This window comes from Lycorma delicatula, chromosome 1, assembly GCF_047948215.1.
Source record: "Lycorma delicatula isolate Av1 chromosome 1, ASM4794821v1, whole genome shotgun sequence".
NCBI lineage: Eukaryota > Metazoa > Arthropoda > Insecta > Hemiptera > Fulgoridae > Lycorma > Lycorma delicatula.
The window spans coordinates 126,952,785-126,975,615 of record NC_134455.1 but is presented as its reverse complement, the minus strand read 5'-3'; the positions used below and the strand labels follow the sequence as shown (position 1 = coordinate 126,975,615).

General features: G+C 31.9%; 1 protein-coding gene across 1 annotated transcript in view; it reads right to left on the bottom strand.

Moving 5' to 3' along the window:
- nvy (CBFA2/RUNX1 partner transcriptional co-repressor nervy) overlaps window positions 1–19,095 on the bottom strand; it is a 508,624-nt gene extending 489,529 nt beyond the window's left edge. The window contains exon 1 of the mRNA XM_075360674.1: window positions 18,843–19,095. The gene's annotated coding sequence lies outside the window, so the exon portion shown is untranslated. The remainder of the gene's footprint in view (window positions 1–18,842) is intronic.
- Window positions 19,096–22,831: the final 3,736 nt, after the last annotated feature.

Here is a 22,831-nt window from a genome sequence, read left to right as displayed (position 1 = left end):
AAGTTTCACATGTTTAGCATACAACAAGCCCCATCTTACTGCAATTCCAGCAACATTTTCGTCAACCCGTACCGTAAGAGTTGTTCATATCAAAAATTGTTACGAACAAACGTTTTAGGTAATGTTAAGAGGACTAACCACCTCTTTAAACCAATTCGATACTATGCCTATTAAGGACTAATTTTTTTTGTGTTTGAAACCCCATTTTTCCACTCTCTGGGTCAAGGTTGGTGATATCAAAAACCTTTACTTAGATACGTTTTAGGCCCTTATTCAAAGAATTGTAGGAACTCTAAATGAATTCGATATTTTAGTAGACCGGCAGGGTGCGGATGGATTACTGGATCGCAACTGGTTTCTTGCTACTAACAATATTCTGTGTCCATTATATTTTGGTTAGCAGTACCGACACTATTCCCAGGTAACATCCCAGGTAAAAATATTGCGCATCTAAACTGTGTTTACGATTTTTAAACTTTGACGAATAATATGTGAACTTAATAAGAGAATGATGACCTGGGATACAACCGAAAAATTATTAGCGTAAAAATATAACTGGCTTTACCGAGTCTCGAACTATTAGTCTTTCACTAGATGGTTAGAAATACCTGTGCCACACCAACAAAAAGATTATTTTGTAATTCCAATTAATGCTTTCTTTTATTAGGGTTGGTAATATCGAAAATTGTTTCAGACAAAAGTTTTAGGTAATGTTTAGAGGACTAACGACCACTTTAAACCGATTCGATCCTGCGCTCATTAAGGGAGGTATAATCTTTTTTTTGTCTTTGAAACCCAATGTTTTCCACTCCCTGGGCTAACAGTTGGTGATATAAAAAACATTACTTAGATAAGTTTTAGATCCTTATCCAAAAAATAGTAAGAACGTTAAACGAATTCAATATTTTACTTAATAAGAAAGTTATAGGGACATTTTATTTTTTTCGAAAAAGCCCCCCTCCATTTCCATCCCCATGGTCCGATTTTGGCCGTTAACGAATTCAATCAAGATTTTGGGTCTAGTTATTTTTATGAAACAATTTGAAAGTGATTGGCGCAAAATTACAGCAGTTATCGTGTCCACAAGAAAGTTAAATATATATATAAGGATCAACTGCAAAGATTATATCTTCCTAACCATATTCTTTTTCATTTGAGGATGCGAGACTCATCAACATCATAGTGTATCAATCATATTACCAGGCCAGATTGATTAATATCGAATTTATGGAAATCTTCTACAGATATCTTTTTCCAGTAGGTGACAATCTGTTTTCTCATCTCCGCATCATAACCCGATGTCATGTATTATTTTTTTTATTATTGTACATGAACCATGGAAATTTTGGAATATACTCAAAACAATATAAAAATAGTACTTTCATAATTTTAAAATAAATATTAACAAGGACGGAAGTAAAATGTTTATACAGAAATAAATGCGAAGTATTTATTTTTATACAAACATTTTTCAGAATTGTTACCAATTCATCATTAATTATTCTGTATAATTAATGATGAATAGGTATCTTTGAAAACTCTGTCTAATATTATAAAAGCCTACTTCTATATAAAATTGCTGAAAATTAAATGGATTATGCGCGATTTAGGATATTATAGCCAAATAGAATATAGTATTAAATATTATTAAGCAATTAAGCGTTTATATGAAAAAAACCAAGAAACGATGTTGAAGAAAAGATAGAGGAAACCTTTCTCGGTTTATCAATTATATATATATATAAAGTTGCATATTTTCAATTATTATCCATTTACTGGTATGTGTTGTTATTACGATGTAATACATGTTTGTTAATACATGATTGTATTACATGTACGTCTTTTTTATTATAATGGCCTGACTTGGTTGACATATTAATTTTCCCATCTAAAAATATATCCTTAATGTTTTTATTATATATGTCATTATATATTATATATTATTATTTTATATTTTATTTATTTATTATTTAGTCGCATATTTTCATTTATTATCCATTTACTGGCAAGTGTTGTTATTTGCGTGATTGTATTACATGAACGCCTTTTTTTATTATAATAGCCTGACTTGGTTGACATTATATTAATTTTTCCACCGAAAAAGATATCCTTACTCACCGATTTAATCATCCTTTGCCATTTTATTATTATTATTATTATTTTTTTTTTTAAATTACATAAAATTTTATTTCACTAATAACTTCAGAGTTTTTTTCTTTTTTTAAAGGAAAAGTTTAAGAAACGTATAAACTTTTATAAATATAAAAGTTTATGAAAAGTAGTGTTTGTAAAACTTTTTTTACAATCAAGAGTAAATAATTATTAATAAATCAATATATTTAAATTTAAAAAAAAGTTAAATAAGACAAGTTAAAAAAAAATGTTAAAAGTAAAGGAAATGAAGTCTGATTCGAATCGATGTGCCTTCCCTTATACGATCCAAACATTTCATTAATTAAAATTTCATTTGGCTATAACTCTAGAACCAATGAATATAAGTATCACTTACGTATATCATTGAAAAGCTTTCAATGAGGGCTTATTACTGCAGTTAAGAAAAAGTAAAACATCCAATTTTTTTGGATTATGAACTTTTTTAAACACTTTTGGTTCAGTCGATTGTAATCTAAATGGGAGGTGCACAAGTAGATGTTACAACAGTTCTAAATCCAAAATTTCAACATCCTACGGTTAATCATTTATGAGTTATGCACGGTAGGTACGTACGTACATACAGACGTCGCCACGAAACTAGTGAAATATTTCCATTAAAATCTGAAAACCGAAATTTTTCGCGATTACAATACTTTCTTTACTTCGCAGAGGAAGTAAAAATGGGCGAAAGGAGCGGGAAAGTTTTTTTTAAATAAAAGTAATCAATTCTTTAAAGATTTTATAATTAAAACAAAATACTGTTGAAAACATATTCATAAATTTCATCCTAAACGAATAAATTACGATAAAACAGTTTGGGAAAGTCAGGAGTGTAGTATCATTAATAAACTCATAAAATATTTTCACAATTTTTAGCTTCATATTTTTTTATTTGCATTAAAAATGTTCTATCAAAACTGATCAGGCAGTGATAAAAAAAATTAATGTTGTAGTTTTCCGATTAATGGTTTTGAACCATTAATGTAAATTAAGGGTCCATTTCACAAAATGGACCCTGAACGAGTAAATATAAGTTCAGTAGCTCCAAAAAAAAAATTCTGAATTCTCCATTACCGTCCCGTCAAATTTGCGAAAGCTGTGAACATAAAATTTGAAAATTAAAGATTTTCCTCAAGTAGTACAGTTAACCCTAGGAGTAATTACAATTACAAAAAACAGAAAGTTTTTTTTTGGCTGAAAATGCTAAGAGCAAGTTACGAAAGAGTACACAGGAAATCTTATGCAAGATTATTTTCTGCAATTCCTGAAAATTATCTTGACAGAAGAAAGAATTTTTCTGAGAAATTTATAATTCGTAGTGTACCAGACCCTCGTTTCTGTAGCTTAGAGATAACGTCTGATGGAGCGTGCTTCAAATTGAATAGCCTAGTAAGCCATCATAATTGTTTATTGACCTTATGAGTCATCATGCATTTATGGAGAAGGATCTTAATATATTTGCAGTTCATGTTTGCCGCGAGATTACAAAAACAGAAGTATTGGCATCTTATTTTTTCAACGGAACTTTAATAGACGATTCATCTCTTGACATGTTACTATTTCAAAGGGTTGTTAAACAACCATATGTTTGACATCGGCCGACCCTATATGTGTTACTAAAAATCTGTTTACGTATGCTGTTCTTGTTAGGAGAATATTTCGATCAAAACTATTTCCTGCATATACAAAACACTGAGTACAATTGAAATGATCACCATATTTATATGACCCCCCTTGATCTAGAAAACCCTTAAAGACATTTTTTTTAAATCCAAATGATCTGAACTGCATCAAGCTATCGATTGAAAACTCAATTGATTTTATAAAACAGAACAATTTTTTTTAGAAAAATATGTAATTCATTGGTTAAATACTGCCATGAATGTATAAATACGACACTTAAAACGTTTTATCTTATGTGTATCAAACATATAATAGTGAAAAATTATTTTTTTTTTTTAATTAACAATTCTCTAATTAGTAATTGGGGAAGCTGACTTTTATCAATTTTAAATATATATATGTGTCTAGATAAATGTATGTATATATATACGAAGTGTGTGAGAAAAGTAATGAGATTGGTAACACTGCGAGCGATCTGGCAACGCTGTGTCTACCGGTCTATGCTAGACCGGTTTGTTCATCCCTTCCACATGCTGAGTTCGATTTTCAACTCCATTCAACCAACACATTATTTTTGACAGCGCCATCAGTGAAGTTGTGTTTTTGTTGTGTGTTACGAATATGGAGAATCGGAATTTAGAGCAACGTTGTGCAATCAAGTTCTGTGTTAAATTTGGGGAATCCACGAGTGTAACCTTTGAAAAGTTGAAACAGGCCTATAGGGAACATTGCTTTACTAGAGCACAAGTTTTCCGCTGGCACAAAACATTTTTGGAAGGCCGAGAACAGGTTGAAGATCAACCTCACTCAGAGAGACCTTCAACTTCAAAATCTGACGAAAACTTTGACCGTGGTGAGGGTTCTTGTGAGATCAGACCGTCGTTTAACAATAAGGATGATGAGTGAACAGTTAAATTTAAACACTTTCACCGTACATCAAACTTTGACAGACTATTTGACATGAGAAAGGTTTGTGCGAAATTGGTGCCGAAAAACCTCACAACGGAATAGGACAATCGAAGAAACGTATGCGTTGATCATCTTGAGAGGATTGACAACGACCAAGAATTCTTCAATCGTGTGATCACAGGTGATGAATCCTGGATATTTCAGTACGATCCTGAAACAAAGCGGCAAAGCAAAGAGCGGCACACTCCGTCATCTCCTCCACCGAAAAAATGTCGAATGAGCAAATCAAAGATCAAAACCACGGTGATTTGCTTTTTTGACAGTAGGGTTATCGTTCATAAAGAATTTATTCCTCCAGGACAAACTGTCAATCAAGTGTTTTACAAAGGTATCCTTGAAAGGCTCAGGAAAAGAGTAATTCGCGTGAGACCAGACATTGCAGACAAGTGGATGCTTCATCATGACAATGCCCCGTGTCACACGGCCATTTCCATCAGGGAATCTTTTGCCTCAAAACGCATTCCTACGGTTCCTCAACCTGATTCACCTGATTTGAGTCCTTTTTACTTTTTTCTTTTCCCGAAATTGAAACATGTCTTAAAAGGACGTCATTTTGGAACTCTGAAGAACATTCAAAAGACTGTGACCGACCAGTTAAAAGCCCCAACAGTTGAAGCCTTCCAGCGCTACTACCAGGAGTGGGAGCATCGACTCCGCCGGTGTATAGCTGCCCAAGGGAACTACTTTGAAGGGGATAATATTATTGTTTGAAAAAAATAAAAAATTTGGTATGTAAAACGTTAGTCTCATTACTTTTCTCACACATCTCGTATATATAACACGGTTATCTGGTGTTTTATACGATACAACTCGTAATAACAGCGTATATCTTTGGAAAACAGTCCAAATTAAAAATAACCAGGTGGTGATTCTGGATGAATCCGCAATCCTTTTACAACCTTTTTTCGTACTTACATCGAATATATTTTGCATTCTAGTCCCTTAAGCTAAATTGTGGCCTAAAGACATTTTTAATTTTGAAAAAGGATTTTTTTTTTTTTTTTTATTTTGTTTGATGAATTAATTCACCAAAAAAGCTATGAAGCTTGGTCGTGGAAATATGAAAATTTAATTTTGTGCTATATGAAAAATTTCATACGTGACTGGGATTCAAACTCGGCACCCCCGGATAAAAGGTCGAGATGGTTCCCTTTGATTATATTTAAACCATAATATAATTTGTACTAGTAATATTAAGTATTTTAATTTTTCTTTATAATATTTAATATTAAAATATTAAATTCTCGTGTTCTACGAGTATACCGAGGTATTTAGAAATATTTGAATGGCTGTTCTACACGAGACTGTTTAGATCGACAATCAATTACCGGTTCGTGCATTTCAATAGTTTAAACAAAGTTGTTCATAAACTAAATTAACAAACGAACAACATTAAAGAGTGGCTGAGGAAATTAGTAAAGCCGGAAATAATAGCAAACTCGGCTTAAATGAGTTCAAATACTCTACTACCGAATATCAGCAGAACAGCTTATATTTAAATGCTTTCATGTCACTTAAAGATAATTTTACCAAAGTTTACCCGCTCAATCATCCTTAACATTCATCGTTCAAAAGAAACAGATGATAAGCAAGGAAAGAAAGAAATTGTTAGAATTAGAATGTGGTGGTATAATTTAACTGATCTCGGGAAAACCTAACTGTTTGGAATCTTATAGAAAACCATACTTTTAAAAAAAGGTAGCTTTTAACAGACAAAATAAGGCATATTTGGAACTCTTAGCATTTAAACAGTGCTCACTTGTTAATTGAATACACTATCTAAACGTATGTTAATGCCTGATTCAGACGTAGCGATTAGATTAATGTATATATAACTTATTAATGCATATGTAACTGACATTACCTTCAAATTTTTTCCTACTAAGTTAATACACTTCTCTACATTACAATTTACTGTAAAAAATTAATTTTTTAAAGTCAAAAAATTATTTAGAATATCGGAACCCAAGGATGTCAGGGATGCTTTTACCCTTATTTATTTCAATTCCTGGATATCAATCGCTTTTTGCTGGATCTTTCTATTTATTTGACGGCTATTTATTTTTTTAATGACGGTTATATATTTACTTTTAGTTTGATTTTAAGATGGAAGGTGTTTAAGATTGGGTTTCAATCCTTTGTAGAAGTCTTTGTGAAAATATTCTTATTCGGAGTATTCATTGGAAGATTAGAAAAATATTTGCGTCCTTCTCTCCTTCTCGCGAAGCGATTCCCCTTCAGTCTATCCACTGAGGGCTTTCAATGCTAGTGCCTTTCGGTTTAGAAGGAATGAGCCTGATGGGGCTTTAGTTTTATGGAGCGTTCAATAAACTTCCTTCGTGGAGAGCATATGGAGGTTGTAGGTGTTTGCCTGACTAATTAATAAGATATAGAATATTATTGACTTTCTATTCACTTAACTTGACCTCGTTGTCAAACTCCTGACAAATAACTGGACTACTCTGAGCGGTACTTCGGTCCCGTCATATAATTTAGCGACTTCGTTCTTAAATATAATGGTATAGTTTACAGTAGTAGGGTTTGAATATCAATACATAAATTCCGCAAGATGCTGACAAAGTGATTTTTGCGGTAACCAAACTTCTTTGATTACTTCACTGACTGCAGTACAACCCTGTAGAAAGTATTCTTCAAAAATTTTGTAATAATCTCTCTGAATTGCGGTGCCAGCAGGAACTAAAAATAAAAATTTCTGGAATCGAGTTTAATCCCTCTGAAAACTGACTCTTTGTCAGTAATTCTTATTCGATGACATTCACAGATCCTTCAAGCTTATTATTTTTTATAGCGCTGTGTACATACGAGGCTCGGCTGACAAATTTTGCACACTATAGCAGATGACAGATAAAATCCCCCTCTACAAACCTGTGATAATGTGATGAAATCCATTTACCGGTTTTTTTTCAGTATCAGTTAAACTGGAGTCGAATACGGCCAATACGTCAACACGGTTAAAACAGCGCGCAGTAATAGAAGTTTTAACAGCAGAAAATGTGAATCCTACGAATATTTTTCATCGTTTAAAAGCGATTTACTTTAATGAAACTGTTGATAAAAATACTGTGAATAGGTGGACGTTGAAATTTCGCGAATGTGAAGCTAGTAAAGCGACAATTTAGGACGCACCTCGCAGCGGACGACCAGTTTCTGTGACTGAAGAGAAACAACGAAACGAAATGGACGATTTGCTTCAAAATGACCGGCGAATCACCCAGCAACGCATCGCTATTCAGTTAAGCATATCTAAAGAAGGATTAGGCCATATTATCGAGCAATCTGTACACGATGGGTACCGAGAAAACTCTCTTCATGTTGAAGTTTGAGCCTATTCCGCATCCGCCATACTCGCCGGATTTGGATCCTTGCGACTTCCACTTCTTCCCTCAACTCAAGAGGGATCTCAAATATAACCATTACACCACCGACGATGAGGTGAAGGAAGCTGTGGCCACTTGGATATGAGAAAGACCGCCCATTTTTCAATGACAGAATGCAAAACTTGTCACACGTTGGGAAAAGTGTATCAGTGTAAACGAAGATTATATTGAAATACAAATACTGCATTTTGTAGCTAAGGTATTGTACTTTTATTCATCTTTCATTTCATTCCAATATCTCTTTTCATTCAATGCTACGCATATATGTGCAATATTTATCAGCCGAGCTCGTACATTCCTCACGTAAATCAAACGGATAAACACTCATCATGCAAGTACATTGTTTTCAGAAAAGTGGAATTTTTAACAGACACGTAACCGGTAATCTTTGTTGGTATTAACCGGTATATAACTTTGCGAATCAATCTTTTGAGAAAGCACAAGTTCAAAATATTTTGATGTTTCAGTATTACACTGTTTTATTATTTTTCTTAATGTTTTATGTACAATTTCAACGCACTTATTAGAACGGAAATGCCATCTTTTAAATTCATTATATTTCCAAACTTCAGACGTAATCGCCTGGATTGAATAACATGTTTTATTAAACACCCATTCAAATATTATAAAGACTGAACCAGTAAAGTCTATGAACGTTAATTCACAATGCTGTCAAGAGAACACTTCATTATAAGAACTTCAAGGAGCTGTAAACTAAAGATTCATAAATTCGACCATCTGAAAGCAAGATGGAAGGTTATATCTTCCACCTTGCTTTAAGGTAATATTCCTCTTCCTGACTAATTTCAATTTTTCAAGCTTTTTTGTAAGTTATAATGTTCATTAAGTAAAGAAAAAATACGAAAAATAACATTGAGAATAATTTAATGCGATCAAGTATAGAGTGTCCTCAAATATTGTTCAACGTAGCAATCAGCGACCATCAATTATGTTGAACAGTTCACTGATCAACTTTAGCATACATGTCAACCGATAACACGTTCAAGCCCAGCGTTCCAAAAAGAAATTGATGATAAATTTTAGAACATAGAGAGCCCGCGAATATTTCAATTTACCACAAACATAGATATTAGCTTAGCACTGGTAAGCTTACCGATGATAAGTCGTATAATATGTTAGCAGGTCAAACAGATGATAATAAATCTGTCACAACAAACCATAAGATTGTTATAATTTAAAAAATGTTAAATTCTACTAAATTCAGATAACATAATTCGGAAGAGAATAGAGTATAATATATCGAATGTTTATTTATTTTTAGAAGTCCTAACTTTAAAATAAAAGACAATGAATTAATCTATATTTTTTTGATTATAGAGATACATTATACGGGATTTATAAATAGAGACAGAACTAAACTACAAAATATGACATCATAGACTTTAAAATACTTCAAACGGATGACGTTCCATCCGTTAAATAAATAAACGCTATATAAAGGTTGGTTTACGTAAAGGTAAACACTACAGACTGGTCATTTATGGCTCAATAATTTAATATATTTTACTGATCGATGAAGTGATGAAGATTATAATGGAATTTTATACTTTTTTTCTTTTCAGAATTGAAGTCATTTCCGGTAGAGCTGTAGTGGTACTCTGTAGAAATAAATAATGTATAAAGTTATCGTAATTAACACTTTTAATTTAATAAAACAGAGGTTATTTAAAGCAAACATTATGACGTAAATGATGACTATGAAAGCTCTTTGAAATTCTGCAGTTATCAAATGATTAGCCCATAGGGCTAGTCTAGTAGTTAACTCGTCATCGTAAATCAGCTGATTTCGAAGTCCAGATTTCTAAGGTTCAAATCCTACGTTCATACGGATTTGAATACTAGATCGTGGATACCGGTATTCTTTGTTGATTGGGTTTCAATTAACCACACATCTCAGGAACGGTCGATTTAAGACTTTACAAGACTACACTTCATTTACATTCATACATACCATCCTCGTTCATCCTCTGAAGTATTATTTGAAAAATAATTACCGAAAGCTAAACAGAAAAAAAAAGTTAAAAAAGTATCGAATTCGTATAAAATCAGGAACCGTTGAAACGTTCTGTGTTACCATTGATTTATTGAAGAAATTTATTTAAAGAAAAAGCGACTGGTATTTTACAACGTAATTTTTCTTAGTAAATAATTTTCTGAAAGAGATAGCATATAGTTACTGGGATTAGAATTTATAAAATAGCAGAATTTTTATTTTAGTATATTACTAGCTGCAAGGCCCTCCGGGCGGGCGTCGTCGCGTAAAAATTATCCTAATACGAAACTAACCTTCCGACAACATATTGATGGATTCTAAATCGATAATCGATTGTATTTTCAGTATCAATTTATTTTTATCGAAAATAGTGTTTTTTCCTGATAAGGGGGAATACCATTTACAGACTAAGTGTCGGACTCGCAACAGATTCAGCTAGTTGTTTGTTATTAAAGTGCGTTTGTATGCCTGCGCTCTACCGACTAAACCTAACCAGCTCATTAACTTCTCATTCTGGCGCCGGATCCGCGATCAAGCAGTACACGATCCCAGGAGGTGCCTTTGGGCAAGGGCGAATTCGGAGTCTCCGTGCATCATCACCGCCGCCCACCTGCCCAAGCGCGGACGAACAACGGTTCCGCAGGGAGCTGTTCCCCATTCTGTCGCGTTCTTTGGCCTTCGAGTGGATCTTCCCATGCTGAAACTCGGTCCTGACGCCTTAGCCTCTAATGCGGGGATCCGTGAAAGGAACTCACGATCGAAAATAGTTGTGTTTTAATATCTACTACGATATTGAGTGAATGAATTACGGTGGTAAAATTTATTAATTTATTTTATTATTATTAATACGTTTTTTTTTTATTGTTTATGCACATTTTTAAAAAAATCTTATGATTTTTTAACGGGCAGTATGTTCAATCATGTAAGCATGTTCTAAGGGGGACGTACATACAGACAGACACACATACAAATTCCCTTTAATAAGGTAGGATTTATAAAAATCGGGTTTAAATTTCTGGATTTGTCGTCGGTGATTTAACTGAAAATTTATTGTACCATTATTCGTAATTTAACGATTGAAATAATTTTTCTTAGTGTCACTGCCTTTATATATTATATATGAAATTAAGATTATGCCTGAAAAATTTCTTAGATGTGCTTCATACAAACTGGAGAAAAAGCTCATAATTTGAACTCATATCCATCATCATTTTAGCTCATTACTCGATTGTACCTGTTTTTCTGTTTGCATGCGATTACACAAAACGGCAAAAATCTAGTTTAACAAAACTTTCAGAATAAGTTTAGCCAAACCAGAAATGAGCCACCAGAGGTTGTTTTAAGCTAAGAAAGTGGTGTGCAAATGATTCAAGGTTATTACAAAACTTGTCTTATGATCAAGTGGAGACTAAGTCAACTTATGATATAACTCATGACGACTCTGTCAAGACGTTAGGACTGCGCTGGAATCCACAAGCAGATACATTCACTTTGTTTTACAGTACCACTCCTAAACATGTTAGCAAAAGAATAATTATTTCCAAGAATTTTTGATCAGTTAGGTTTAATTGGGCCAGTTGTGCTGACAACGAAAATTCTCTTCCAGGATCTGTGGCAGCTAAAGCTGAGCTGGGACGAAAGTGTTCCACTTCACATCCATAACGAATGGCTCAGAATTAGGAATTCATTTACTGCACTCAACCCTACATCAATGCTTCTGCAGATTGCGACTTGCAAATGCACACATTTTCTGAAGCCTCAGAAAGAGGATACAGTGCCTATGTATACCTGAGAAGTGAAGATAATCAAGGCAATATCAGTGTCATACTTGTGTGCTCAAAATCCAGAGTGGCTTCCCTCAAAAGGTTGACTTTACCAAGATTAGAGCTGTGTGGTGCCACTCTAGCTGCTGAATTGACACAAAAAACAACCACAACATTAAAGTTTAAGGCCGTCAATCAACATTACTGGTCAGATTCCAAAATTGTTTTTGCTTGGATAGCATCATCTTCTACTGATTGTAATATAAGATAATTGGAATATTAGAAATGGCAAAAAATTAGAAACATCCAGCAAACTATTATCGCAGTCCCTATTTATTGACAACAATGAGGTCATCAGGGTGGGCGATAGAATTAAAAATTCTGATTTAACTTACGCTCAAAGGCATCCAATTCTATTGCCTTACAACAGTCATTTAACAAGGCTCATCGCGAGGCAAGAACACATAGGACAATTGCATGGCGGACCGCAAACTCTACTCGCACCTCTTAGATTAAAGTTTTGGCCAGTCAATGGCCGTAGACTTGCAAAACAAATAGTTTGTGAATACATAACCTGTTTTAGAGCTAAGCCAAGAATAAGTTTAGCCAAACCAGAAATGGCAATTTATATGATTCAAATCACAGCCGTCTGTTATGTTTTCACTTAGAATATAAACTACCGTTTCTCAACTAAAAGTATTTTGGTTTATACTCATTTACGAATTTAATTCTTTTAGTAAAATCATTTTTATTTTAAACGCTCAGGATATGTTTTAGCAAAAATGTTTAACGTGCAAAAATCAAATTTGAAACAACTTTACCGGGAATTTTCTTTTTCATTTCAATTGGGTAATATAGGTTTCGCCCTACATTTAACAAAACTGTTTATGATTCGTAGATACTGATGTATATTAATAAAATATATATATATATATATATATATATATATATTAATCGATAGAAAACTAAAGCAAAAGATTATTATAATAACTTCCATTGAAATTATTTTTAGAATGTTAAACGGTTGTTCTTTCCCCCCTCTTATGGAGATATTCTTTTTATACATAAATATAAGACATAGAGATATAAAGAGTGATTCAAGGGGAAAGAGAAATAATTTGGAAACTGATTCTAGAGCGTAAAATAAGGAAAAAATTGTTACAAACAGATAGATCCAAAAACGCTTTGTTATCGAGTTATAATTTGCGAAAGATTTCTCCTGGATTTCAGTTCTACAGGTGAAATTTCCAAATTCCAGAACTGTCTCCCGTAGTTTTAATGATATCCAACGTAAAACAGAAAAATTCGGTGACGAAAAATACATTTTATTTAGGTTTGAAATAACCCAAGAGACATTTAGGTTAACATTGTGTCATGACTAATAAATAACTTTATTAAATGACTAATAAAGGCATAAATTTTATTATAGAAACGTATACTTTCTAGACGTAAAATCTAAAAGTAAGCATTGCAGCCGAGGTAGCTTCTTCATCTCGAAATCAAATAGGTTAAAACTTAACTCTGGTTGAGGTTTGAAATTTTTTTATTACAAATGTCTACCAAATCAGACAAAAAGCTTTGTTAGAGCTTTTCAGAGGCGGCTCGCGTATAGAAACTGTAGAACTGCAGCATCCCATATCTCTACTTTATATTATCGATAACATTTAATATAATGAATCCTTTTCTCTTTAATTCTATCTGTATTCTTGTACAATATATAATCCTTGACCTCAATGTCAGTAGCCATCGCCCCCCCCCCCCCCGTTTATGAAAAAGACACAAAAATCTTTGTATAGAACTGTGAGCTTCACAGTTCCAGCGGCGTAGTGTTTGTCTGTTGTGCGCATGCGCACATAGGAATCTGCACGCGGGTCTTCGAGGGGAAAAAGAGCACTATCGCTCTCGCAGTGCCGACCCTGGCATGCTGGTGGAAGGTTTTTTTTTTACTTCGCTTGTGTATGGAACTTCCTTGTTCGTTACTTTTTCTGGTTTAGTCGGTGAAAGGAATACGAAAGCGATTTAGTGGCGATCAGAAGATGGCGGAAAGCAAGGGTTCTTTGATTGCCAAATCTGTCCAAAAACACGCTGGAAGGACGAAAGAGAAAATAATTAGTAAAAGCTAATTATATATTTGTTTCTATGTACATAGAAATTTAAATTAAGCGCCACTGGAATATAGTGTTTTTAACGGATATTTTATTTAGTTATTTTCTAATAATACTAAAAAATATTATCTGTATTGACATTTTATTATTTATTCGGTTAAACCTAATACGGTTTATAAGTACAATGTGCTTAAAAACCGTGTACCGTATTATTGAATGTGATAAAGTGTAGAATTAGATTATTATTCCAGCTATTCTATTCGATTCATTTTTCTTCGGTTTCTTTTATTTTGCAGATAACTTTAAGTATGGCCTTGAAAAGGCCGAGAAAAAAATTTTCTGGAGCAGCACTCTCACTAATGTTAGCTACGAGCCGCCACTGGAGCTGATAAAATTTTTATGCAGAATTTAAAAACCATTAATTATATAAAATCAAAAATTACAGAATACATATTTATTTAAACTGTTTGGTTTAAAGCATTCGTTCTCAAAGTGGATGATAACGCCCTCTTGTGGGCGCTGGAGGCCTCGATGGGGGGGGGGTACAAGACCCATAGAAAATTGGTAGCGTTCAGGCGGTCTAGGAAGGCGATGGCTGATTAAAAAAAAGCCATAATAAAAAATGATTGTATTCAGACTAATTTAACTTTGCAACCAAGAGGCTTAGAGAGACAAATAAAAAAAAATGAATCTTGAATACTCTGCTTTTTGACAGTGTACTTCAGATTTCAAAAATTATCAAATTAAAAAAAAGTGACAAGAAAAGTTTTAAAAGTTTAAAACTTTTTCTTCGTGTTTGATCGAGCGCAAGAGGGAAACAATTTTTTTACAATAAACTGCATTAAAATCGTTTAAAATCTTAAGACTTTAGCTTTAATTTCTTTTTTTACGTCTCTTTACGATTTTTCTGAACCGAAATATTCCACTTTAAAGAGAAAAGGCCACTTTTGTCTAATAACTGATGCATATTTCCCGATCTAAGCAACGTATTGATACAAATAAATATGGAAATTAAAGGGTTTTGATATAGCTGATCTAACTTTAATGACAAATTGTGAGTTCTTTAATGGAACGTTGCGCTTTTGGCTTTAAATTTTGGGGAGGCTTGAAAATTTTTGATTCACAACGTGGGCAGTGAGGGAAAAAACTGGAGAACCAACAGTTTAAAGAAATCAAGCAATCCCCCTTCCTTCAATACTTTTATATTAATGTTTTATCAATGCAAAAATTTTGTAATATTTTATTGTTCTAACCTGTCCGTTTGAAAATTTTCCAATCATTATTATTATTTTTCTTTTTTTTAATCAAAGTAACAAGCTAGTTGTGAAAATAATTTACAGGCATTACCATAGTTGGTAAATCTTGAAACATATTTTTTTAAATTAATTGTTTGTTCAAATAATTTAAAATAATCTCTGCCTTTTTCAGAATCCTCCCACAACCGCCATTTTTGTAAATTATTAGTTACAGAACTTTACTTTTTAAGCAACTTAAAAAGATTTGGAATTCTCAGTTCTCTTATCTCGGAGTTCGTTAGAATTTCGTCGGTAAGAGGCGACGAAGTCAACGAACTATGTTTACAGTTCTAAATATGACCTAATCTAATAGTAAAATGAAAATGGGGGAAAAACAATAAGTGTGAAAACATTATATTTCAATTTAATTAGATTAGTAATAAAGAATACTTTCAAAAACTACCTCGAATTTTGTTAGACAACTTTTTTTCCATTCGATGAACCGCGGGACTCAAATATGTCATTTTATTCATTTGTTTAATGTGCCTTTACGAATCGCGCCTAGATAGCAGTACTTGATAGTAATAGGTAGCGTACAAAACCTTGATAATGTACTAAAAATAATAAAATTTAAATGAAAATATACTAGAGCTTGTTTTAATAGTAAATGAAAGTATTGAAGATGAAATAATTTTTTTTATTCCCATCACATCTTTAAAAAAAAATAAGACTATTAGTTTACAAGAGATTATAACAGAAATAAATTCGATTGGTAAAATCGAATTTAACGATAATAATCGAGGGTTTCACTTACAAAGTAATAAGTGCAATATTACATTACGGAGTTTCAATTCGTAAAGGTTTTACTATACCAGTTTATTACAAAAGTAGTATAAAAGTAACTACTAAGTACTAAGTAAGTACATTATACTAGTTTTATTACAAAAGTAGAATTATGATATGAAGTGAATGATATGACTATCAAAAAAAAAAAAAATTGGCCGTGAAATTCAATTTGTTTGTTCTAAGGCAATAAATTTTAATAATAAATTCAGAAGATAACATAAAATTATTCATTAAAAAATAAAAGAATTATCTAACAAAACGCAATGATATCCAAAAAAAAATTACAATGAAATTGTAAACCGAACGGTAAGAATCTCGCAGATATCATTTCTTCCAGCCGGCCACCGTGGCGCGAGTGGTAGCGTCTCCGCTTTTATCCGAAGGTCCCGAGTCCGAATCCCGGTCAGGTATGGCATTTTCACAGACGCTATAAATCGTTCATCTCATCCTCTGAAGCAATACCTAACGGTGGTCTGGAGGTGAAACAGGAAAAAAAGGATATCATTTCTTTCACTCAAAAAACAAGCATTTCTGCAATATAAATAAAACTGTTTTTAATATAACGATACTGATATTAAAAAATGGTAAGACACTGCATTTCTATTATCAAAATCTGTTATTAATTTAGAATTTAAAAAAAAATACGTGTTAAATATATGTAATAGAAGATACATATACAATAATAGATAATAAACAATGTTTAAGTGTTCCATATAATAAGCAAAAAAAATAATAAAAATTTGTTACAAAACTCTTACCGGCCCGATTTCATTTATTTGTAATACATATCACATTTACAGAAATAATAAAATTCTTAACGATTATTCGTTTGTTTAATAAATGAAATCGGGCCGGTAAGAGTTTTGTAACAAATTTTTATTATTTTTTTTGCTTATTATATGGAACACTTAAACATTGTCTATTACATATATATTTTTTTTTTTTTAAAGAAAATTCTAAATTAATAACAGATTTTGATAATAGAAATGTAGTGTCTTACCTTTTTTGATATCATTATCGTTTTGTTAAAAACAGTTTTATTTATATTACAGAAATTTTTTGAGCCGAAGAAATGATATCTGCAAGACTCTTACCGTAAGGTTTACAAATTTATGGTAACTTTTTTGGATTTCATTTAGATATTTAAAAGGTCGCCAAGTTTCCCCAGATAATTCAAACCGATGATTTTTAAATGAGTAATAAATAAATATGCCCGCATTTAAAATATGTATATAAAAAGAGTATACCTCATATATATATATATATATAAAATAGTACGAGCCTACCTAACTCATGCTCTTAAGCAATTCGTAAGAAACGTAAAGACGGAAAAGTTAGTCTTGATCAGATTTGTAGCTGGCCTCCGTAACGCGAGTGGTAGCGTCTCGGCCTTTCATCCGGAGGTCCCCCGGGTTCGAATCCCGGTAAGGCATGATATTTTCACACGCTACAAAATTGTCATTTGATCTCATCCTCCAAAGCAATACCTAACGGTGGTCCTGGAGGTTAAAAAAAAAATTATCAAAAAAAATGATTTGTAAAGACGGTTCACCTAACTGAGCACCAGTTATTATTAGTTAGATAAACTCTCTTTACATATTTTATCAATAGTAAGTATAAGAGTATATTTTCTTATTTTTGTGTTTCTTACGAATTGCTTAAATTTTACACGGGCAGCAGTTTTTGTAGTTCCATCCACATTAAGGAAAAAAAATTACGTTTACATAATTAATAAAATTGATTTAAGAAAAACCCCGGCCTTAAAATTAAATATTTTATCTTCTTTAAATTTCACCTTTTTTAATTCGATGCGAAATGAAGTGTTAGACTACGTCAAAGTACTGGATAATTGTTTTTAATCTGTTAGTCTACTAGAAATTAAAATATAATGATGAATTGAAAAAATATTAATTATTATATTATTTACGTTTAATTTATATTTATTTTATATTTGATTAGAAAGTAACTGAAAAAATATGGGATAAGCAAGATAGCAAAAATGTCAACTAGGAAAAATGTTAAAATTTTAAGCTCTATACAAATACTAGGAAAATTCAACTTCTTTTTTTAAGAATTTAATTTATTAATTGTTTTCTTTATTTCTCTAATAGAAAGTACTAAATATAACTTATAATTAATAAACTGGTCTATATAAATTTGTATATTTTTTAGTAGAAAATTTATAAATGTTATTTTTTAATAGATAATAATTTAAGGAGACTGGACAAAACTGCATTTAAATGAATAACGCGATAAAAATATTTAAAACCCTACAAAATAAGGAATACCTAAAAGATTAATAACAGTAATTTTTTGTCTGTAGTTTCATAGACAGGGCCTATTTTGTTAAAAACATTAACCATTGATGTCAATAACATTAGTCAGTACAGGAAATACCAAGAACTATTTTAAAACGCATATACATTGAGATTAAGAAATAATTTTAGCGTATAGTTTCATTCTAATTTTAAAAATACAAAAAAAATTTTCATTAAATGGCTTATATAAAATTTAATTATTTTTTATATTGTACACATAAATGATAAAATACATCTGTTTTTAATGTTCAAATGTGAATATACTTTGTTTTCCTCGAACAGATATTCTGATTGGTACATTTATCATCAAGTAATCGTTTATTTAATATTACCCGTATTTTTTGTAACCCCCAATTACTATATATTATACATAACCTAAAAACTAAAAAGAATTAAAATTAATGTAGTATATCTTACTGAATCAGTACGATTTAGCTCTCTTTTGTTCTTAGCAACTATTTACAGCTGATGTCATTTTAACATTTCGATCCATAATTTGCCAACACAAACGCTTTTTAAATCATAATGCCCACATTATTAATAAAACCGTAAATTACTGAATAAATACTACCGTTTTAAACTTATCCGCACATTCAAAAAGATACCATCTCTAAACTACATGAAAAGTACACATACAAACACACCGAACATAATACATACATTGCATGATAAAAACAACACAGCAGCAGACAGGCTGTAGGAAAACACGATACTGCTGCATACACTTCTGCAATCTAGCGGCTATTTAAATTACTATTCTCTGTTTGCCGATGCCACTTTGTATAACAACTTTGTTTATGTAACGGATTTCTGCTGGCTGTTTTAAATCGGTTATCTATTTGTTACGGTAGTAAATTATCACTCGTTTATTTTAATTACTTCGTGACATTATGAAAATTATAATAATTATAAAACATTCGAGGTCTTATTTCGAAAGCGGACACACTCCCTAAATTGATATTATAATAATAAAAAATAAGTCTTATATCCGCTGTTGTAGAGGTCAAAATAAGGCAATATCCTGCAAAATTTGATCGAATGGTCCTGCCGATGTTTCGTTGCCGCCACATGAATTCGCATAAATATGATTCTAGCGTAGATCTAGATGGACCACACTCCTTGCAATTCTGACTTTTCGCTGCTGCCCACTAACTCCACTATGTTTGTGTGAGCCTCGGTAATTGGATCTTGAAAGTTTGATGTGTAAAATTGTAACCTTATACATTGGTATCATCATCGTAAATTCGCCAACATCGGAAATTACGTTCATCGCAGGTCTAATGCACTGTAATACTTATAACATTAAGGAACGTTTCTTTCATTCGATCGGGGACCGCATATACGAAAAATTATTTTGTTTTAATGAAATTCCCGCAAACATCTACTTCTTTTTTTTCTGTTTATCCTCCGGTAATTAACTTTCAGATAATACTTCAGAGGATGAATGAGGATGATATGTATGAGGGTAAATGAAGTGTACAGTCTCGGTTCGACCATTCCCGAGATGTGTGGTTAATTGAAACCCAACCACCAATGAACACCGGTATCCACGATCTATTATTCAAATCTGTGTAAAAATAACTGATTTTACTAGGACTTGAACGCTGGAACTCTCGACTTCCAAATCAGCTGATTTGGGAAGACGTGTTCACCATTAGACCAACCCGGTGAGTGCAAACATCTACTGCTTAGGGTAAATCGTCTCCACATTGTATAATCGCCTTGAAAATGTCTGTTTCCACGTTCAGACCATTCCCCCCTATTATTACTGGATTACAGAGTAAAATGTTCGCACAGAGTTCTTTACAGAATTTGTCCAATCAGTTACAGTGGCACTAACCAACCAAATTCTTCGTTATAAAACTTAAAACGTATTCCCTACTTCATGCTTAAAAGAAATAAACAACATCTAATTTCAGATTCCTGAATTGCAACTACGTACCGCTCCTTAAACAAGAAGAATTGCCTAGCTAAAGGCATTTTCTATTGTTCTGTTGCTGGGTGGGTCTAGGTTGAGGTGTTAAGCAAGGAAGCTGACTCTCACAGGCACTGTTCAACACTGAAATTATGATGTATTAGAAGAGAAGGAATACATATAGGAGGACAAAAAATAAGATGCATAAGATTAATTGACATGGTAATTCTATCAGATGGCACATATGTTTCAAACATTGTTAACAGCCCTGCAGGAAGGAATAAAAAAAAATGGAGTGAAAATAGATATAGAAAAACCTAAAGTTATGGAAGTAAATAACAAAAAGGAATTAGAGGTGTGGACAAGCGAAGGAAGAATAAAAACACAAAAAATTATAGGTATTTGGATACTACAGGTATTATGAGAGAGAACAGGAAGAGCGCAATGGAAATAAAAGAAGGATAGCAATGGCAAAGGAAGCCTTCAGTAAGAATAGGTAATTATTATTATTACTATTAGTAAAAGTCTGGACTTAGTTAAGGAAGAGGTTAGCCAAATGTTTTGTATGGAATTTCTTGTATGGAAGTAAAAATGAACAATGAGGAAGAGCAAGATGGGCTGGATTGAGATATAGATTTGGAGGATGGAAAATATAAGATGGATGCATTAAGTAACAAATGAGGAAGTAATGAACACGAATGAAGAAAAAAAGAACATTAGGCAGGAAATACATGACTGAAAAGGGAATTGGTTAGAGAAAGTACAATCTTGACAAACTGCAATGGAAGGTTTAAAAGAAGGGGAAAGGAAGAAAAGAAGTGAGAATTAAGTTAATAGATAAGGTGAAGATTGTTAACTACAAGGTGACAAAGGAGAAAGCATAGAACAAAAATGGAAGAAGACAATTTTGGCATGATGGACCTGCGCCAGGCAGAATACCAATTGATGAAGAGTTATAGAAATTAAAACAATACTGATTATGTAATACATATTCAATATCAACTTGTAAATAGTGAAGTGTGTAAAATCTAATTTTTTTTTCGATGTTTAAAAAAATAATTAAATTATTGTTTAAACTGAAACAAATTAAATTAAAGTTTAATTGGTGGCATTCTATTTATTTTTTTCATGCATATAAGCATAACAATCTCATATTGTTTATTTTTGTGGTATACACAAGTATTTACTACTTAGAATTATTAGATTTAGAACTTTAGCTTAAACCTTTTTCTAAAATTAAAATGTGTTATGTATTTCATATGTGCCTGTTTCTTCATTCATGGTCAACAGCATCGAGATGTTCTCTAGAATGGATTAATTGCAATTAGCGAAATACATTTATATTCTTAAACTATAGTACATTTGTTTTCAAATAGGTGACCCGTTATTTTACAGCTCTTAAACTTAGGAATAGACTGCTGTGAATACATAAAATTTTGACCTACAATGAGTCTATGTGTAAGAGATAGTTCTACATGATTATTTAATCTATAAAAGGTTGGTAAAACTGAACCTGGAGTAGAGACTCAAATATTACCTTTTTTTTGTTTGTGTTTTTGGTGGGCAAAAAACCGCTTTGATGTTATCATCGCCCGGAATAAAATTTTATAAAAGAAAATAAATAGTAAAAAAAAACTGTCTGAAAACTAAAAAAATTAATCAAAAACTTACAACTAATATCACAATTAAAAATATATTTTTAAAAAACACTTAAAACTAATATCACAGCTGTAAAAATAATATTAAATGTAAGCTTAAAACTAAATACGAAATTTAGCTAAAAATAAAAAGTTTAAAAAAGTCCAAGAGGTTGTACACAGCCCCAACTCGAATAACAGGAAAACTAAAAAAAATTAACATAAAAACTAAACCCACTAAAATATTTAAGAAGCTAAAACTTACAATTAATAATACAGATAAAATATAAAACAAAAATTACAACTAATATAATTAAACAATGTATAACTAATATCACAGTGGGAAACTTAATATGGTAACATTTACTTAAAAGGAAACAAAAAATATATGAAATTTAAATAAAAATCAATAAATTTAACAAAGTCTGAGAGGAGTGTAAAAAGTCCCATCTCAGATACAGAAAAAAAAATAAATAAATAAATAAAAATTAAATGAACAGAAAAATAAAAACGTTACAGTAATTTTTCACCACTAGAATAAAAAAAATAAACCACAATTTTAAATTTTGTGTAAAATATTAACACTTCGTAAAAATAGCAACGCCTGGTCTAAAATTTCCTTATTGCCTAAAATTTGGCAAATGTTTTTATGTAATTTAAATTTATGATGCAAAGCCGCGTAACATATGCAATCCACAAGTATGTGGCGCACAGCCATGCGGCAGTTGAATCGTGCGAATAGGGGTGCATGTCCTGCTGACATCAGGTACTTGTGTGACTGGTACGTCCTAATTGTAATCGATAGAAAACCACTTCCTCACAACAAATTTTTCTGCATGAGGAGTCCCATGGCA